This window comes from Magnolia sinica, chromosome 5 (assembly GCF_029962835.1).
Source record: "Magnolia sinica isolate HGM2019 chromosome 5, MsV1, whole genome shotgun sequence".
NCBI lineage: Eukaryota > Viridiplantae > Streptophyta > Magnoliopsida > Magnoliales > Magnoliaceae > Magnolia > Magnolia sinica.
The window spans coordinates 110351380-110369643 of NC_080577.1; the positions used below are offsets into that span (position 1 = coordinate 110351380).

General features: G+C 38.5%; 1 protein-coding gene across 1 annotated transcript in view; it reads left to right on the forward strand.

Moving 5' to 3' along the window:
• Window positions 1-18264, forward strand: part of LOC131246676 (uncharacterized) — a 52870-nt gene that overhangs the window by 21013 nt on the left and 13593 nt on the right. The gene's annotated exons all lie outside the window — the stretch shown is intronic.

An 18264-nucleotide genomic window follows, 5' to 3' on the forward strand; every position in this document is an offset into this window, starting at 1 on the left:
ACAAAAATTATGCAGGCCCGAGTAGATAACTTACTGATCACTTCATATCTGCTCCGAAATTTTATAGTCAATTAGTGTAGACATAAATCGGTTCACTAAATAGCAAGTTGTATTGACGGCTACAGCCCATAGCTCATTCCTTAATCCAATATTACTCAATATACTTTGGAATCTTTCCAAAAGAGTTCGATTCACATGTTCCACCACACCATCTTACTCTGGTATATGCCTCACTGATCGAACCTAGGGGTTGACAGCGCCAAGTATAGGGATGCGATGTAATAATAACTCTGTGAAACTGAGGTCGATTAACAAGAACTTTGGTGAGAATACACTTAGCGCCAATCAGGTTTTGTCCGGATTTTTAATCCAGCGAAGTAGAAGGGTTTTAAACAATTAATAAAATGGACTAAGGATCCAAGAATCCTCAATCAGTGAAATCTAAACTTAATTCGTCTTCTCGAGTTGATAACTCAAGTAAAACTGGATTCCAATCCATTCTAATTGGAAGATAAAATAATATAATCAATAATAAACATCCAAACTAGATTAGAATCACGATAAACTTGATTTCTTATGAAGATGTAGACAATTACAATATAGGGAATTAAAAATATCCAATGTAGCCAGAGGCAACAATAGATCAATCAACTTTATAAATTAATTTCTTCTCTAATGTAAGAATTCAGTCACTTCTAATCATAATTCAACATAAATAATTAAAACCTTCATTGAAAATGAATTTAAATGTCAAATATCCATTAAAATGTTCATTCATTAACTTTAGGTAAGAGATTAATCAAACATGACTAACATCTCAAATGTTTATTTGCTATCTAACCAGTTCATAATTAACTTGGATAGTGGGAAAACACAAATAATCAGCCTGATGTAATCGCCCTTAAGAAGTTTTTAATGGTAGGTGTTTTGTTGGGGAAAAATAGTACGAGTTTGGAGACTCGGCTATGGAATGGACTAACTCTACTGACACTGCCGGGGATCCTAAGGCAACAAGCCCGACCGAGGCAAGCATACCAAATGCCTAAAGGAGAGACTTAGCTCGGATTATAAGGAACGAATCCCGACCGAGACTTACAAAGTCTAGAGCCATAAGGCAGAATCTATGGGATGCATGAAGTTGACTCAATAAACAAGGTAGCAACATTCAAAGAGGCCGACTGAGGCCCAAAGCTCAGAAGCCACACGACCGACCATAAAACTGACCCATCTTGAGGTCAATTACAGAGTCGGCAATTGGACTGAGAAAGCATACTGATTACGGATCAATCTCATCTCATCCGACAGAGGGCAAGTAGCTCTACCTTATATAGCCAGCTGAGGCTCGCTCTCTAGTAGAGTCGGCTCGGCCCGATCCAAGCAAGGTAGAAACGGTGTAAAATAAAACACATTCTCAAAAATTTAGTAAAAAGATCCCCGATCCCGAAGATCTCGGGATCGGCTAGAGTCCAAAATTGGATTAGCACCGAATCTCCAAGATATCAGGAAAAAAATCCTAGTACGATGGGATCCTCCTCTTCCTATAAATATGAAAGACCTCAAAGGTTGAAGGTACGCAGAAAATTCTCCCTAGAACCTTTGATCACGATCCTAGTGCTGACTTTGGCATCGAAGGGTTCCTGGCTCAAGCCAGGGTCTCTGTTGTCTTCTCCTTGTGCAGGTGTAGGGTTGGAGGAAGGTCGCACCAATTTTTTGCATCAACATGTTTAATCCCACTATGTGATCTGTTTAAACTTTGAATACACCTCAATTTTGAGCTTATACCTGAAATAATAAGAAAAAAAATGGATAAACACGCATCACGATGGCCCCTTAGACGCCCTGCATGTGCTGATTCCAGGATATGCAGGGATAGTACCCAATCCGCATTCCTTCCCGAGATACTCGGCCTCATATCCAAAAGTACAAAGTGAAAAGATGCCTCATTCGAAGCTTTGCAGGTAAGGAAGCGGTGAAGCGATTATATGTTACGCGACCTCTTTCTTTTCAAAGTATATACTGGTAGACCCACAATTTTGTAATCTAGATTATTAAAATGTTGAATACCATATGTATCTGTTTTATCCATGCCGTGCATTAAAATTTTCAGCTCATTTTAGAGCAGGATCCCAAAATGAGGCAGATCTAGATACAAATATAGAAATTTAGGACTGTGGACCCCACCTTTTATCTAGCTGTTTTTATGAAACACTACAAACTTTGTTTTGGAACTTAGACCTGCACGTGCGGAGACCGAATTTCAGGACGAAAATACCCCTCCTTTTCACTGCTGTCCACTTTTCCTCTCCCTTTCCATTGTTTGCTTTTCATCTCCCTTTCCACTGCTGCTTTCACTATCGTTGCTTTCACCCCCTTTCCTCACTCCGTTTCCACGAGAAAGACCAAAAAAACTCATTTTGTGGGCCCCCCTTATCAGCATTTTGTCTTCTTCTGAAAATGGTTAGTCCAGTGAAGAAATCACGCACCGCAGGTATATTTTAAACTCAGTTGGGCCCACTTTGAATGTATGTAGTACAAGAAACGGATTGGCTACTCCCCTTGACACCAGCCCATTGGCTGGCGATCGGTGCTCTGTGGGCCCCACCATGATGTATGTGTTTCAACCATTTTGTTCATCCAATCGTAAAGATCATTTTAGGGCTTTATCCTAAAAATAAGAGGGATATAAATCTTAGATGTACCACACTACAAGAAAACAATAGTGATTGGATATCCACCATTTAAATCCTCCTGAGGCCCACTGTACTGTTTATCTGAAATCCAATATGTTTATTAGGTCATAAAGACCCAGATGAAGGCTAAAAACAAAGATCATCTTGATTCAGTACGTTTATGGCCCCCAAAAAGTTTTTAATGATCGATGTTCATTAAACACCGTTTCCTGTAATGTGGTCCAATTGAGAGCAGGATATACCTCGTTTTTTGTATAATATCATAAAATGATCTATAAAAATAGATGGACGGCATGGATGAAACACCTACATCTTGATGGGGCCCACAGAGCACCGAACATCGGTTTCCTGTAGTATATCAACACCGTCCATCGGTTTTTCCATCTAATTTAAGGGGTTGAGCCCCAAATTAAAGCATATCAAAATATCAAGTGGATCATACCACTGGAAACAGTGGGCATAATGATTTTCTAGTTTGCCCTGCTGATTTCATGTTTCCCCCACTCAATTTCATGTTTGCCCCGCTGATTTTCTAGTTTGCCTACTCAATTTCATGTTTGCCTCACTGATATTATAGGTTGCCCCGCTGAATTCATAGTTTCCCCTGTTGAAATTTCTGTTTCCCCCGCTGAATTTCATGTTTGCCCCGTTCAATTTCATGTTTGCCCCGTTCAATGTCTAGGTTCCCTCCCACATATGGGGTTTTGGTGTATACATAATCCGATGAACATGATGTATTACAAATAAAACATCATTGTGGGGCGCAGCAAGTGTAATCGGATTGCGTACTGAGTTAGTCAGTACGCTCCCATTGTAATAAGTAAACTCAGATGGGCCCACATTGAATGTATGTAGCATATCCTCGGCGTCCATCCGTTCTTCCATCTAATTTTAGCTGTTTAGCCCCAAACTGAAGCATATCAAAAGATCAAGTGGATCATACCACGAGAAACAGTGGGCATAATGATTTCCACCGTTGAAACCATAGTGGGCCCAACAGTGATGTTTATTTCTTATCAAACCTATTCATAAGATCATATAGACATAGATTAATGGAAAACACAATTATAAGCTTGATCCAAAACTTCAGTGGCCCTTAAGAAATGATCAACATGAGAAGTTCAATTCAAAATTTTCCTGTGGTGTGGTCCATTTGAACATTGGATACGTTTAGTTTTTTTGGCTCAATTCATGAAATTATCTGTTAAGTTTGCACCGCTAATTTTCTAGTTTGCCTCGTTGAATTTCATGTTTCCCCCGCTCAATTTCATGTTTGCCTCGCTGATTTCCTAGTTTGCCCCGCTCAAATGCAAGTTTCCCCCACTGAATTTCTTGTTTGCCCAGCTGAATTTCTAGTTTGCCTCGCTCAAATTCAAGTTTGCCCCGCTGAATTTCAAGTTTGCCCTGCTTAAATTCAAGTTTCCCTCGCTGAAATTCAAGTTTGCCCCACTGAATTTCTAGTTTGCCCCGCTCAATTTAATGTTTCCCCTATAGAATTTCTAGTTTGCCCCGCTCAATTTCATGTTTCTCCCACTGATTTTCTAGGTTGCCTCGCTGATTTTTTAGTTTGCCCCGTTGAATTCATAGTTTGCCCTGCTCATTTTTCAGTTTTTCCCGCTGAATTTTCTATTTCCCCTGCTGAATTTCATGTTTGCCCCGTTAAATATCTAGATTCCCTCCCTCAATGTCTTGGTTCCCTCCCACATATGGGGTTTTGGTGTATACATAATCCGATGAACATGTTGTATTACAAATAAAACATCATTGTGGGGCGTGTAGCAAGCGTAATCGGATTGCATACTGAGTTAGTCAGTACGCTTCCATTATACTAAGTAAACTTAAATGTATTATAAATAAAACATCATGTATGTAGTATATCCACACCGTCCATCCGTTCTTCCATATACTTTTAGCAGTTTAGCCCCAAATTGAAGCATATCAAAAGATCAAGTGGATCATACCATGGGAAATAGTGGGCATAATAATTTCCACTGTTGAAACCATAGTGGGCCCAACAGTGATGTTTGTTTGTTATCACATCTATATAAATTGGTCAACTTAATCACTTTTTGTGAACAAAAAAAGAGCCATATTCTTTAGCACTCATAAAAATATCATGATCAAGTATACCTTTCAAATGATGTAAAATCTTTTTTCCTACTTGTAGATGAATTTAACTTAGAAATTTCATGTGCTAATTAAGTAATTTCATAATACACAAGATGTTTAGGCTAGTATGAGTCAAGTAATTAAAACTTCTAATCGACAACTTGAAGCCTTTTAGGATCTATTTGATTTGTTTTCTTGTCCATGCTCAATTTCAACTTAATTTCTATGAGTATGCACACTAATTTAGAAATTTTCATCTCAGAGATTTTTAGAGTTTCATAAATATACGTGTTCTTAAATGTAAAAATTACATCATCTATTTAATTTATCCCGATTCAAGATAATATCTCATAAGACCTCATCAATTATAACACTATCATTGTTTGTGAAGATTAGATCACCAATGTATAAGGATGTCAATAATACATCACCATGGTCATTGTGTTAACATGGATAACATGCTCATTGGGATAACTTGTTTGTTTGTTATCAAACCTATTCATAAGATCATATAGATATGGATTAATAGAAAACACAATTGTAAGCTTGATCCAAAACTTCTGTGGCTCCTAAGAAATGATGAACATGAGAAGTTCAATTCAAAATTTTCATGTACTGTAGTCCATTTGAACATTGGATACGTTTAGATATTTGGGCTCAAGCCATGAAATTATTTGTTTAGTTTGCCCTGCTGATTTTTCAGTTTGCCCCACTGAATTGCATGTTTCCCCCGCTCAATTTCATGTTTGCCTCGCTAATTTCCTAGTTTGCCCCACTCAATTTCATGTTTGCCTCGGTCAATTTCATGTTTGCCCCGCTCAAATTCGAGCTTGCCCCGCTCATTTTCATGTTTGCCCCACTCAATTCCTAGTTTGCCCTGCTCGATTTCATGTTTGCCCCGCTCGATTTTGTGCTTGCCCCACTCATTTTCATGTTTGCCCCACTCAATTCTTTGATTGCCCCGCACATTTTCATGTTTGCCCCACTCAAATTTGTGTTTGCCCTGCTGAATTTCATGTTTGCCCCGCTTAATTTTGTGGTTGCCCCGCTCATTTTCTTATTTGCCCCACTCAATTCCTAGTTTACCCCACTCAATTTCTAGGTTTGCCCCGCTCAATTCCTAGTTTGCCCTGCTCATATTCATGTTTGCCCAACTCAAATCCGTGCTTGCCACTAGAGCATCGAAACGAAGGTTCTCTTTAAATCCCTAGAGTTATGGCATCTTGTGGAGAATGGCTATACCAATGTAACTGTAGCTGAGACACAGGCATTCGAAGGCCTTCCAAACAAGGGAAGAGAAACTTGTTGTATTAGGTGCAACCATGCAGGTGCTTGGATCTAAACTAATCACCCTCTCAATCAACAAAGTAGCAATGATAAAAATAGAGACAATGGAGAAGAAAATAACAAATCTAACATCTCTTATTCACTTTCAAAACCAAGATGCATATATCACATTTAACACCAACTAATACTCATATTATTAACATAATTTGGATGCATGTAAGTTTCTAAGTTGCAACTTGCAAGTGATTTTCAATTGTAAGTCACTTACAGTGAAGTGAGCTCATTTTCATTTTTTTTATAGGTGTGTGCTTAGCAAAACTCTATATTATATGATGCAAGTGATTTTGGATGTAATTTTATCACTGATCTGGGTTTTGTCATTTTTGAAGGTCAAGATAAGATTGCTAATTTTGAGATGAAGTTCATGGTCATTGACAGCAAGCATCTTGGTGGAAATGGATTCCAACAGGAAACCAATTCCAAGTATTTACATGGGCCCAAACGCATGTAAGTTGACATGTTTGATTAATGACTGTTTTGTCTTTGCAGGCACTGGCATCTCAATCTCAGTGACTCAACTTGTTACAGTAGCTGTTCGCCGATATAGCTTTAGAGATTGATATTCGAGCTAGGGGTAAGGAGCCAATGCATTATCTGCTTTTCTTTCAACTTTAAAGGTTCTCAATTTCATGTTTGCCCCACTGAATTTCATGTTTGTCCTGCTCAATTTCATGCTTGCCCTGCTGAATTTCATGTTTGCCCCGCTCAATTTCCAGTTTGCCCCGCTCAATTTCATGCTTGCCCCGCTCAATTTCCAGTTTGCACCACTCAATTTCATGCTTGCCCCGCTCAATTTCTAGTTTGCCCCGCTCAATTTCATGCTTGCCCTGCTCAATTTCATGTTTGCCCCACTCAATTTCCATTTTACCCCGCTCAATTTTAGGTTTCCCCCACTCAATTTTCAGTTTGCCCCGTTCAATTTCCTGTTTGCCCCGCTCAATTTCATGCTTGCCCTGCTCAATTTCCAGTTTGCCCGGCTCAATTCTTGTGAAAATCCTTTCAAAGAAAAAAGATTCCTAAATAATACACTTGAGAAAAGAACAATTGGGCATTTTTTAGCTAAGACATACGAGTAAACTTAATATTTTACTAATATAGTGAGGAACTCATGTACTTGTTAATGAAATAACATGTTCATGTCCACCAATTAAATGACATGAAAAAATCAAGTGCCAAAATCAATGATATTGAGAAAGACTTGTGCATATTTAGAATTTCCAACAACATTCTCCAAAGACTTGTGCATGAAGCCTTCCTCCCTTGAGACTTTTCAATTCTTCTCTCATTAGCACTGACAAGTGAGCTTTCAAATACAGTTCATTAAGAGGAATTCCATAGAGAATCATTCTCAACGCAAGAAAATCATCCATGTCTCCGTGATTCAATGCCGCTGCAATTGTAAGGACTAGTAATTAGTGGAATTTATCATAGAAGGTGTCAAAAATATTTTTTTAAAGAATAAATTGCCCAAAGAACATTTTTTAGGTTATTCAGCTCGAACAAGTAGATGAACAAGTGCATTTCATCTTGCTTTCAACAACACATCTAATAAATCTTAAGTAGAAAACATACCTCTCAATGCAATGTGCTTATTGGAACTAACATTTCGAGCATCATTAAAAGCATTCCTCAGAAGATCCATAAAATATTCTTTTGGGACACCTCCATAGTTTAGTAGTGAAATAAAAGTCTTATTTAGGTACAGCACCTTGGCTATTTGCTAAAAAAAGAAGACAAGTAATTTGGATCAACTCTTCACATCACCTTTATAGATAACAAATAACCATAACATACAAGCACTAAAAGTTTGCCTCGATGAATTTCATCGAGGCTTATTTAATGTTTGCCCAACTTAATTTCATGGTAGATAAGGTCAGTTTCATGTTTGCCCCGCTCAAGATCGTGACAACCTGAGTGAAACTGACCCCATCTCAAGTTGGGCTAGTTGATCCAAACCCAAGTTGTAGTGAGGGGTAGGTTGGGTTGAGTTGAGGGCAACTTGAGCCCAACATGACCTCTGGAGGACCCAACATGACCTCAAGCCTTTGGTATCCACAAAGTTCAACTGCTTTATGGGTTCCTTTTCTCCTCCACTTGACACTTTGGTTATTGAGAACTCTTCCAGATATGGTTTGTTGGAGCCAAAGGGAGAACACTTTGGTTATTGGGATTTACATGTATGATTTACAAGGGCATGCTTGAGTTGAGTATAGGGTTTGTGCACGTGTTTTGCTATGGTTATCGGGAGAATGGTGACCTCCAATTAGCTCTCAGGTGTCCCTTGGACTATCATGATCTTGAATCACATTTTGGGTTCTCATAACATGAGCTTGTGGTTAACATCCTACGATTTACAATTCAGGTTCTATAATCTAATTCATTTATCATGGAAATCGAATTAGTCCTCAGTTTGATCTTTGTTTGATAGGCATCTCACAAGATTTGTACAATTTACTTCACTAAAAGAAGGGATGGCATGGGGATCTCATGAGATGGCAATAGACTGTCGAGCTTCTAGGCCTGTCTTGTTGTTGATTGGGATCTAGCCTGGGTCTGCAACAGATTCACATGTTGTGGGTTTTTTCTCTTTCATGGCAAGTGATAGGTCTTAGGTGGCCATGATTGTTGGCTATGAAAAAGATGGACTTTTCCGGAATCTCAAGGATTGCATTGTGTGATCACCATATACAATTAAAACCACATGCATGTTGTAGGAAGATGTTACCCATGAAGCTCGGACGGGTAAAACATTGCCTTTTAAGGTTACATTCTCTATGGTGTCCTAATGCTTTGTTTCTTTGTTTCTTTTTTTTCTTTTTTGTTTTATTTTGTTTTTTTTATTTATTTATTTTTGCATCAGGTGTGAAGAAGAAAGTTGATAAAGTAATAGTACTTGTGGGGAAAAGAGAGGAGAAAATGCCCATAGACTGATGGCTACGGATTATAACCGTAGCAATAGAGTTTCGAAAATATCAACCATAATTCGATAATATCAAAGATGAATGGCAAATTGTCCAGCAACAAAACTCAAAAAATGGATGAATTTTTGATAATATTGAGATATGTTCGATAGTATCAAGCATAAGTCATCGATAATATTGAGACATGATTGATAGTATCGATAACAAATACCAAGTAATACCGTAGACTTATAGCTACGGATTATAACCGCAGCAACAGGTACCGTGGCCGATCTGCCATCAACCACAACAAAATTTTATAGTCTTTTACGAATTACAATTATGGCTACGGCTATAATTCGTAGCTATAGCTTCGATACATATCGAAAACACTACGATATGTATCGAAAATTGCAGGATTTTTAAGGCAAACTCGCTGGACAAGTTTGGACTTTTTCAATAATATCGAAAGGTTTTCGATGTATTGAAGCTACGAATGCGACAATGGGGATGTTGTGGAAAGAGAGAAATGGTTCCATCCAGCATCTGTTTGGCTCTTAGAAGCGGCCATGGCAGGGATCTGCATTAACACCACATGCCGGAATGGTCCCATCCAGCATCAACCTCCAGCCCACTATTGCGTTCATGCCCCAAAAAGGTAAGCAAGTGAAAGCAGGGTTATGGAGGGGCAGTTGCCAGGCAAACCGTCAGGCATGAAGGCGCACAAATGTACCACTACCGGACCAAAAGTGGAAAAGGCATGCTCAAGTAGTTCGCTGCAGGGAATAGTAGGGAGCCCACTGATACATGTTGACCAAACATCATTCACATGCCAAAAATTAAAAGTATAACTCAAAAAAGAACAATATTCAGATTTCTTTTTCTATGAATGGGTATCTCAAACAAGGTTTGACATATCGTCCAATACTGGTATGTATTGCCCAATATGTACCAGTATTGTCCATCAAAGATATGGCCGTATCAGCCCATATCAGCGTCATACAGCCAGATCAGGAGACCTATGGGGCCATATGACACTGAATCAGTGGTAAACAATTTGATATGAGAAAACCGATTTGCAAACCATGATCTCGAACGAGACAAGTTGTTCACATGGTATACTTTTCTAGAAATAAAGCCCATATGTAACGTGAGCAGATATGATACCGAGCATTTTGGCTTTACAAAACCAAGATAATACAGCGGGTGGGAAATAGTCACGATCTGCTACTCGAGTACACTCATCTCCAAGCAAGTCCTTCCATCATCTTAGACATAACTTTCTAAGATGCATTTATAATCATGTTTGAACCTTACCAGAAAATCAGATGGATTTTTCTTGTGTTGCTCAGCATGGTTTACTGATTTGCTGAACTAATAAGAGGAAAAGCAATCTTAAAAGCAAAGAAAGAGTTTCACACAAAAGCCCGTCCTTCAAAAATCTATTCCAGTTGTATACTTCTGTTGCAATTCCTTATTTCCATATAAACTCATCTAAATTTCTTTCCTTCTTATTATGGGGTAACCTGGACATTCTTCAAACTTTGCATTTATCAAGCGACTGAATCTCGTCATATGGTTAGAAGTAAACAATATGTTCCCTTGAGAGCATCCGTCCAACTCAAAATATGACTGAATTGAAACTTACAATTAACCAGCTGGAAAATTAAATAATAAAAAAAAAAAATCCCATGTCTGTTTGGAGAGGAATCCAACTCCTAATATCATACTAAAAGAATTTAATGCACCTTCTTGGTTATAACCTCCCATGGTCATCTCAACTTCTAAGATAACCAATCACACCAACCTTTTTCAGTAATGATATCTCATCAGCAGTGAGGTCTGCATTTTTCCTTTTCCTTTTCTTTTTCTTTGAAATATTCAAATATAGTCCTATCCAAAAGTCTATTTTGAAAACTCAGCAGCACTTTAAAAGTTCTGTTCAACAGAGATGGAACATATATGAAGTCTGCAGTTGAAGGCTAAACGGTCTACTGAAGTCTGCAGTTGAAGGTTTAAACGGTCTACGCCCCCCACCCCCCCGCCCCCTTTTTTTTTCTTCTTTTTTGATGCGGTAGAGCCTCCAGGAGTTGCAAAAGAAATTACAATAAACCCTGAATTTAGTAGTGAGATACAGTGAGAATTTCCTAAGATGGAAAGCTTTGGCAATGCTGTATGACAACAACACTCCATTTACCAATTTCTAAAATTTGCTTCCTAAAAGTAGCTGTGGTGTGATCTATTAATTTTGCAAAACATCTCATTCCGAATTCCAGAAAATTGTAACACCAATGAGCATGCTGAAAAAAAAAAATGCGACTCTTCAATTCCTAACCAAACAGTGACAAATCAGACTCATAGAGAAAAGAGAAGGCACTTAATGTAGGTATTGTAGAATGAATTTTCCTAAAATAAAAAATAAAAAATAGTGTCCTTCTGTAACTGAGAAGATATACATAATGTTGTGACCGGGGCCAAGATAGACCAAATCAATCCAGCCAAAATGCTTGATGGTATGCTTGATGATTTTGCATCTGTTTGGCTCAGCTCTGTATTTTTCTGTTTTGAGTAATGAAGTAATCCATTCACCATCTGTTTGGTTCGGCTACATGAATCCTTTTCCACCATTCCACTCTTTTAGAGGCCATAACTTCAATTAGACCATAGCTCATCAAGTCCTTAATTACTACATCCACCCACGTCCTTTTGGGCCTTCCCCTTGCCCTTTCAGAGCCTTCAACTTGTACCAACTCACTCCTTTTAGCTGGCGCAATTCTTGGTCTCCATTGCACATAACCAAACCATCTAACTCTACTTTCCCTCATCTTGTTACCTATTGGCGCTACTACAAAATTCCCTCAAATGCATTCATTTATAATCTAATCCTTTCTTATATTGTCACTCATCTACCTTAACATCCTCATTTCAGCTACACTCATCCAATGGCCATTTTGTTTTTAACTGCCCAAAATTTTGTCCCATAAAGCATGGTTGATCTTAGAGCCATCTTATAAAAATTTTCGCGGAGCCTAGATGAAGGTGACTCACACAGACAACTGACTCCTTTTCAATAGAAAGGAATAGACAAACCAACCCAATTGAATGGATGTGACGAAGTAAACCATTGTTTGGCAATAATGAGCCAAGCTAGTATTTGCGATGAATCCCCCCATTAAATCGTCATGCATTATGATAAGAACTCCCAATTTCCTAACAAATACGACCGTTTTGATCATTTCTTCACATGTACACTCCTGAAAAAGGACATTATATGGACTAGATTAGAAAGATCAGTCATCCTAAATTACGATGCATTTTTTGTCTCAAATATTCACTTGTAGCGTGCCATATCTCAACTGATTGACGTAACTTTTTTCTACCGTGTGTACATTCCCATAGTGATGGTGCTTTTCTAAAATCAAACTTCGTTGTTCAACATCTATTTCATAACCATTTTTGCTAGGGACCACATGTTCTTCACCTACCTCTGCTTCACATTTTGTCACTTGAAGCACGAAGGAGAAGAAGTCTACAAGCAGAAGTAGAGAGCAGCCACAACTCTACTTTCATTTGACGATGATGGTAAGGAAAGAGGGGAGGGGGGATTATGTGCCTCTTCAATCTATCCCCTTGCTACAGGGCTCCTGCTTGCCTCGATCCTTAGTCAATGGGATCAGGGCAATTTAAGTGAGTACACGACGATCACATAAAACTCCAGAGGCACATCTCCATTTCTTCCACCTCGCCCGAATTTTATGGGCAACATCCTTCTCAATCTATCCACTCTCATGAATTGTCAATCCAAGTAAGCAATCTTTACTAATTCCTCGTTCTCACTCTTATTATTACTAAAATTGCACTCCATATACTCTATTTTAGTCTAACTAATTTTAAATCCTTCAGATTCTAAAGCATCTGTTCATATGTCACACCCTCCCTCGTCATGTCAATCAACACGAAATTGAGCTGGGCAAACCATAAATTGAGCGGGGCAAACATGAAATTGAGCGGGGCCAACGAGAAATTGAGCGGGGCAAACATGAAATTGAGCGGGGCAAACTGAAAATTTAGCGGGGCAAACATGTACATTAAACAAATACCTTTTTTCTCCTTTTTTTTTTTTTTTAAAAGTTTTTATGTTACTTAGAAGGTGTTTGATAAAACACCTGTAAAGCCATTGTATTTGTTTGTAAAACAGTGAGTTTTTAAAATTGCAGTTTAGATGTTTGTAAAAATGCCTCATGGGAAGGGTTGCATCACTCTGGGTGAGGCTGGGGTGCACCTAATATACTCTTAAAAATTGGGTGGCTTTTCACTTATAGGACAAGACGTAGCAAATCGTTTGCATTCTCTCTACTTGTGCAATTGTTTGCATTCAATGGGGCAAATTGCCATTATTAGCAAGGAATGGATGTTTAATTGACCTATAAGTGAGGGAATATAAACTTTACAGACATCATTTTCCGATAGTCAATGGAAGAACAAATTTTATGAACCAAACATTTCTCTTACGTTGAAAAGTTATCGGATGTGAGACAAACAAATTGTTTCCTTTTAGTGTTCAAATTGAAGGGAAAAAGTGAAATAACATGGAGCTATAAGAAATCAAAGCAATAATAAAGAAACCTGAATTACCAAAGTGGAGAGGGAGACCCTCAAGGCTATCTGTAAGGTCTCGACCTCAGCACAGGTTGTCGCAGCCACTTCCAGCACCATAGCTTGGGCTTGAATCTACTTCATTTTTTGAAGCATGCCTTAAAATGAGCCATTGATTTCATTTTAGTGGGGCAAACATGAGCCATCAATTTGAAGCATGCCCCGCTCAATTTCATTTTTGCCCCGCTCAATTTCTAGTTTGCCCCGCTCAATTTCATGTTTGCTCCGCTCAATTTCTAATTTGCCCCACTCAATTTCATATTTGCCCCGCTCAATTTTTAGTTTGCCTTGCTCAATTTGTAGTTTGCCTCGCTCAATTTTCAGTTTGCCCCACTCAATTTCATGTTTGCCCTGCTCAATTTTCAGTTTACCCCACTCAATTTTATGTTTGCCCCGCTGAATTTTTTGTTGGCCCCATTCAATTTAATGTTTGCCCCGCTCAATTTCTGGTTTGACTCGCTGAATTTCTAGTTTGCCCCGCTCAATTTCTGTTTGACCATGAAATGAAGGGAATTGACCATGACATGCACGGAATTGACCGTGAAGTGAAGGGAATTGACTGTGAACTAGTGAAGGGGAATCGCCGATATTGATAGTGAAATACATGGAATTGATCGCGAAGTAAATGAAATGAATGAAATTGATCGCGAAGTGAATTGAATGGATTTTCAACCATCGACCTGATGGAATCTTGAAAAATAACTAGGTTGGTTGACTAATGTAGCTTCTCCTACCCAAAATCATATAGGGTACGTCAAGTAGCTAATTTTGGTTTAGAAGATATTCTTGTTAAATGTGTAAAGAAATAAATAAATAAATAAAGAGAGAAATTTTTTTTTCTTTAATGCTTATATATACATATTTATATAAATATGTATTAGAGAATATTGTAGGTAGAATAAAGTTCTCCATGTAAAAAAATAAGATTAAAAAAAAAAAGTTGTATAGACTGGCACACACTATAATTATGGCTACGGTTATAATCCGTAGCTATAGGTAAAAATCACCTTCAATATACATCAAAGGTCTTTCGATATTATCGAAAATGTCCAGAACTGGCCAGCGAGTTAGCTTAAAAAATCTGCGATATTCGATACACTATAGTTACGGATTATAACCGTAGTAGACTACCACGGACGGCAGCGCCGCGGCCGTCTGTGGTTTTTTTTTTTTTTACTATGTTGCTTTTGTGGGTCCCATCATGAGGTTTGTATTATATGCAAACTGTCCATCTATTTGGAGAGATCATATTAAGGCTTGAGACGAAAAATAAGATAGCTCTAACTATCAAGTGGACCATACTGTAAAAGGCAGTGGGGAATTAAATGTCTACCATTGAAACCCTTTTAGGGGTTACAGAAGTTTTGGATCATTATGAAATTTGTTTTTCCTATGCATTTAGGTCTTTGTGACCCTATGAATGAACTTAGATGGGGAGGATTTCTCACAAACATCACAGTGGGCTCCCTAAAAGTTTTTAATGGTCAACACTCATTCAACACTATTTCCTGTCATGTGGTACATTTGAGATGTGGATATACCTCATTTTTGGTCTCATAACATAAAATGATCTAGAAAAATATATGGACGGCATGAATGAAAAGTATACATTATGGTGGGGCCCACAGACCACCGACCATCCGCCATTGGCTGGTGGCAGGCGGAGTACCCAATCCGTTTCCGTGAAAGGAGGGGTATTTTCATCCTCATATTCATTGTCCGTACGAGCAGGTCTAAGTTCCAAAACAAAGTTTGTATTGTTTCACGAAAACAGCCGGATAAGAGGTGGGGTCCACAGTCCCAAATTTCTAATACAAATATCAAGTGGACAACATTAGAAGAAATATTAGGAATTGAATACTAACCGTTGAAAACTTTTTGACGGGCCAGAAGTTTTGGATCAAGCTGATATTTATGTTTTCCCTTCATCTAGGGTTTTATGACCTTATCAACAGGCTGGATGGAAAATGAACATCACAGTGGGCCTAGAAAGTTTTTAATGATGGACATTCAGTCAACACTACGTTCCTAGTGTGGCCCACCTGTGATTTGGATCTATCTCTTTTTTGGATGCTCTAAACTGAGCTGGAAACATGGAAGGACGGCGTGGATAAAACCCATACATTATTGTGGGGCTCACAGAGCTTTGACAGCAACTAGCTGGCTGATGTGGGGTCACTAGCCGAACCGCGTCCCGTTCGGGAAACGGATTGGCTACTCCCCCTGCCACCAGCCAATGGCTGGTGTTTAGTGCTCTGTGGGCCCCAGCATGATGTGTGTTTCATATATGCCGTCCATCTATTTTTATAAATTATTTTATGATATGAGAACAAAAGTTAGGTATATCCGAATCTTAAGTGGATCACATTATAGGAAACAGTGTTGAATGAATTTTGACTTAAAAACTTTTTGAGGGTATAAAAGTTTTGGATCAAGCTGATCTTTGTTTTTTCCCTTCATCTGACAGATTGTATGTCAAATAAACAGTACAGTGGGCCTTAGGAGGATTTTAATGGTGGATATCAAATCACTATTTTTTTTCCTTTGATGTGGTCCGCCTAAAATTTATTTTCCTCTCATTTTTGGGATCAAGCTTAAAATAATCTGTAAAATTAGATGAACAGAATGGATGGAACACATAAATCATGGTGGCGCCCACGGAGCACCGACCACCAGCCACCGGGCTGGTGGCTGGGGAAGTAGCTAATCCGATTCCCCCGTTCGTTGTTGATGCGCTTGCATAAATGCAAATTTATCGAGAAAGAAATTCTTGAGCCATTCAAGCGAGGAAAGGTTGAAGAGGTGAATCTCGGGAAATGAACTAACTCAGCAAACGTTTCAGAAATCCGAACCGTAAAACTAGTGGTTAATGGTGTGAAATTTTTAATAAAATAATCTAAGATGGTACGGTCATCAATCGGTCCACATAACACACGCTAGATATAATGTATTGTAAATTTTTTATTCTAACTATTAATTTTCCTCATATAGGATCTATCAAGTAAATGAATATATTTCTATTTTGATAATAACGTTTTTGTATACTAAATGAATGGACATGATCTCGTAGAAATGTCCTGATGTGGCACGTGTGACGAAATCCACATATTCAATCTCTTCTCGCGCGTTTCTCCATAGCTTACTATTTCTCCTGGGAGGATTAAAGTGTCAGCGCGGACTCATCACCTATTTACAGTACGAGACCGTACATAGTCTGAATCAGACGTTCCTTTGAAATTCTTTCCCACTCTTCCTCACTGTTACGAAACGCTCGAGTGTATTCGCATCATACATGAAAAGCAGTCACACGTACGAAATATCCAAGCAGTTGAACAGATAATATTCACCATTAAGGTTCATTATCTGCAAACTCAGATTGAGATGATCACCATATTGGCCGAACGAGCACAACTCCTAGTATAAATATACCAACGGTCTAAATTCAAGGAACGCATTTTCCAAACGATGTAATCATAACAACGTGATTATTTTTTTTCAATAATTTCATCTATGAATTTGGGATCGAAGGACGAGCAGGCCCGATATTTCCCACGCAGGCGTCGTCTCCACTTGTAATGCGAGTATCTTACAAGGTGGCACTCTAGGCGAGTGCAATTTGAACTATTTCGAGGAAAGGTTTGCTCGAAGCCTCGAATACGTCCCGACGTACCATAATATGATAAGTTGGGACCTATGTTTTGAATATCTGTCGTTATACTATGATCCAAGCCGTTTATATGATTACCATCTCATTTTACGGTGGATAATAAAAAAATTACTTCAAATTATATGATTTCAATACATTAAAATTTGGCTCTTTTACTTTGAATATGGACGTCTACCATAAAATTTGTTCAATCTCGTAAAGTTTTCATAAATATCCTATCCAAGAAAATCCTATCACATAAACCGTTCGAATTATTGAGAAATTCGATTCCAATGGCCAAAGGCCCCGCGTATGATATTGCAATCTCCCGGATATATTCGAGCGAACCTCATTGGATAAAAACGAATCTCATTCGCGTCACACGTGTACTAAATTGAGGCATGTCTTAGTCGATCTAATTGTGTGTATTCCATGACCTCAAACCATGCAAATATGATCACCAGGTGGGCCACGCATGCTCACAGAAGTTGAACCGATAGTTAAATCTCTAGTAGCCGTTTATTTTTTCCACAGGTACGCCTAACCTGATAATCACACGGGCCTGTTTTCTCCACACGTGTCAACTACATAGTGTGTTAGGCAGCTGAATTAGACTCGGATTGAGTAGTGTAGCATGCAGCACCAAGGTAGGAACTCGGTGCTGCTGGAAAAGCTCCGTGGGCCCTACCATTATGTATGAATTGCATCCACGTCATCCATCCATTTTGTTAACTCATTTTATATAATAAGCCCAAAAATCAGGTGAATCCAATGCTCAGATGGACCACACCACAGGAAACATTGGTGATTGAACACTTACAATTAAAAACTTCCTAAGGTCCACTGTAATTTTTATTTGCCATACAACTATTGAGTAGGTCATATATAGGTCTACATGAAGGGAAACAAAAATATC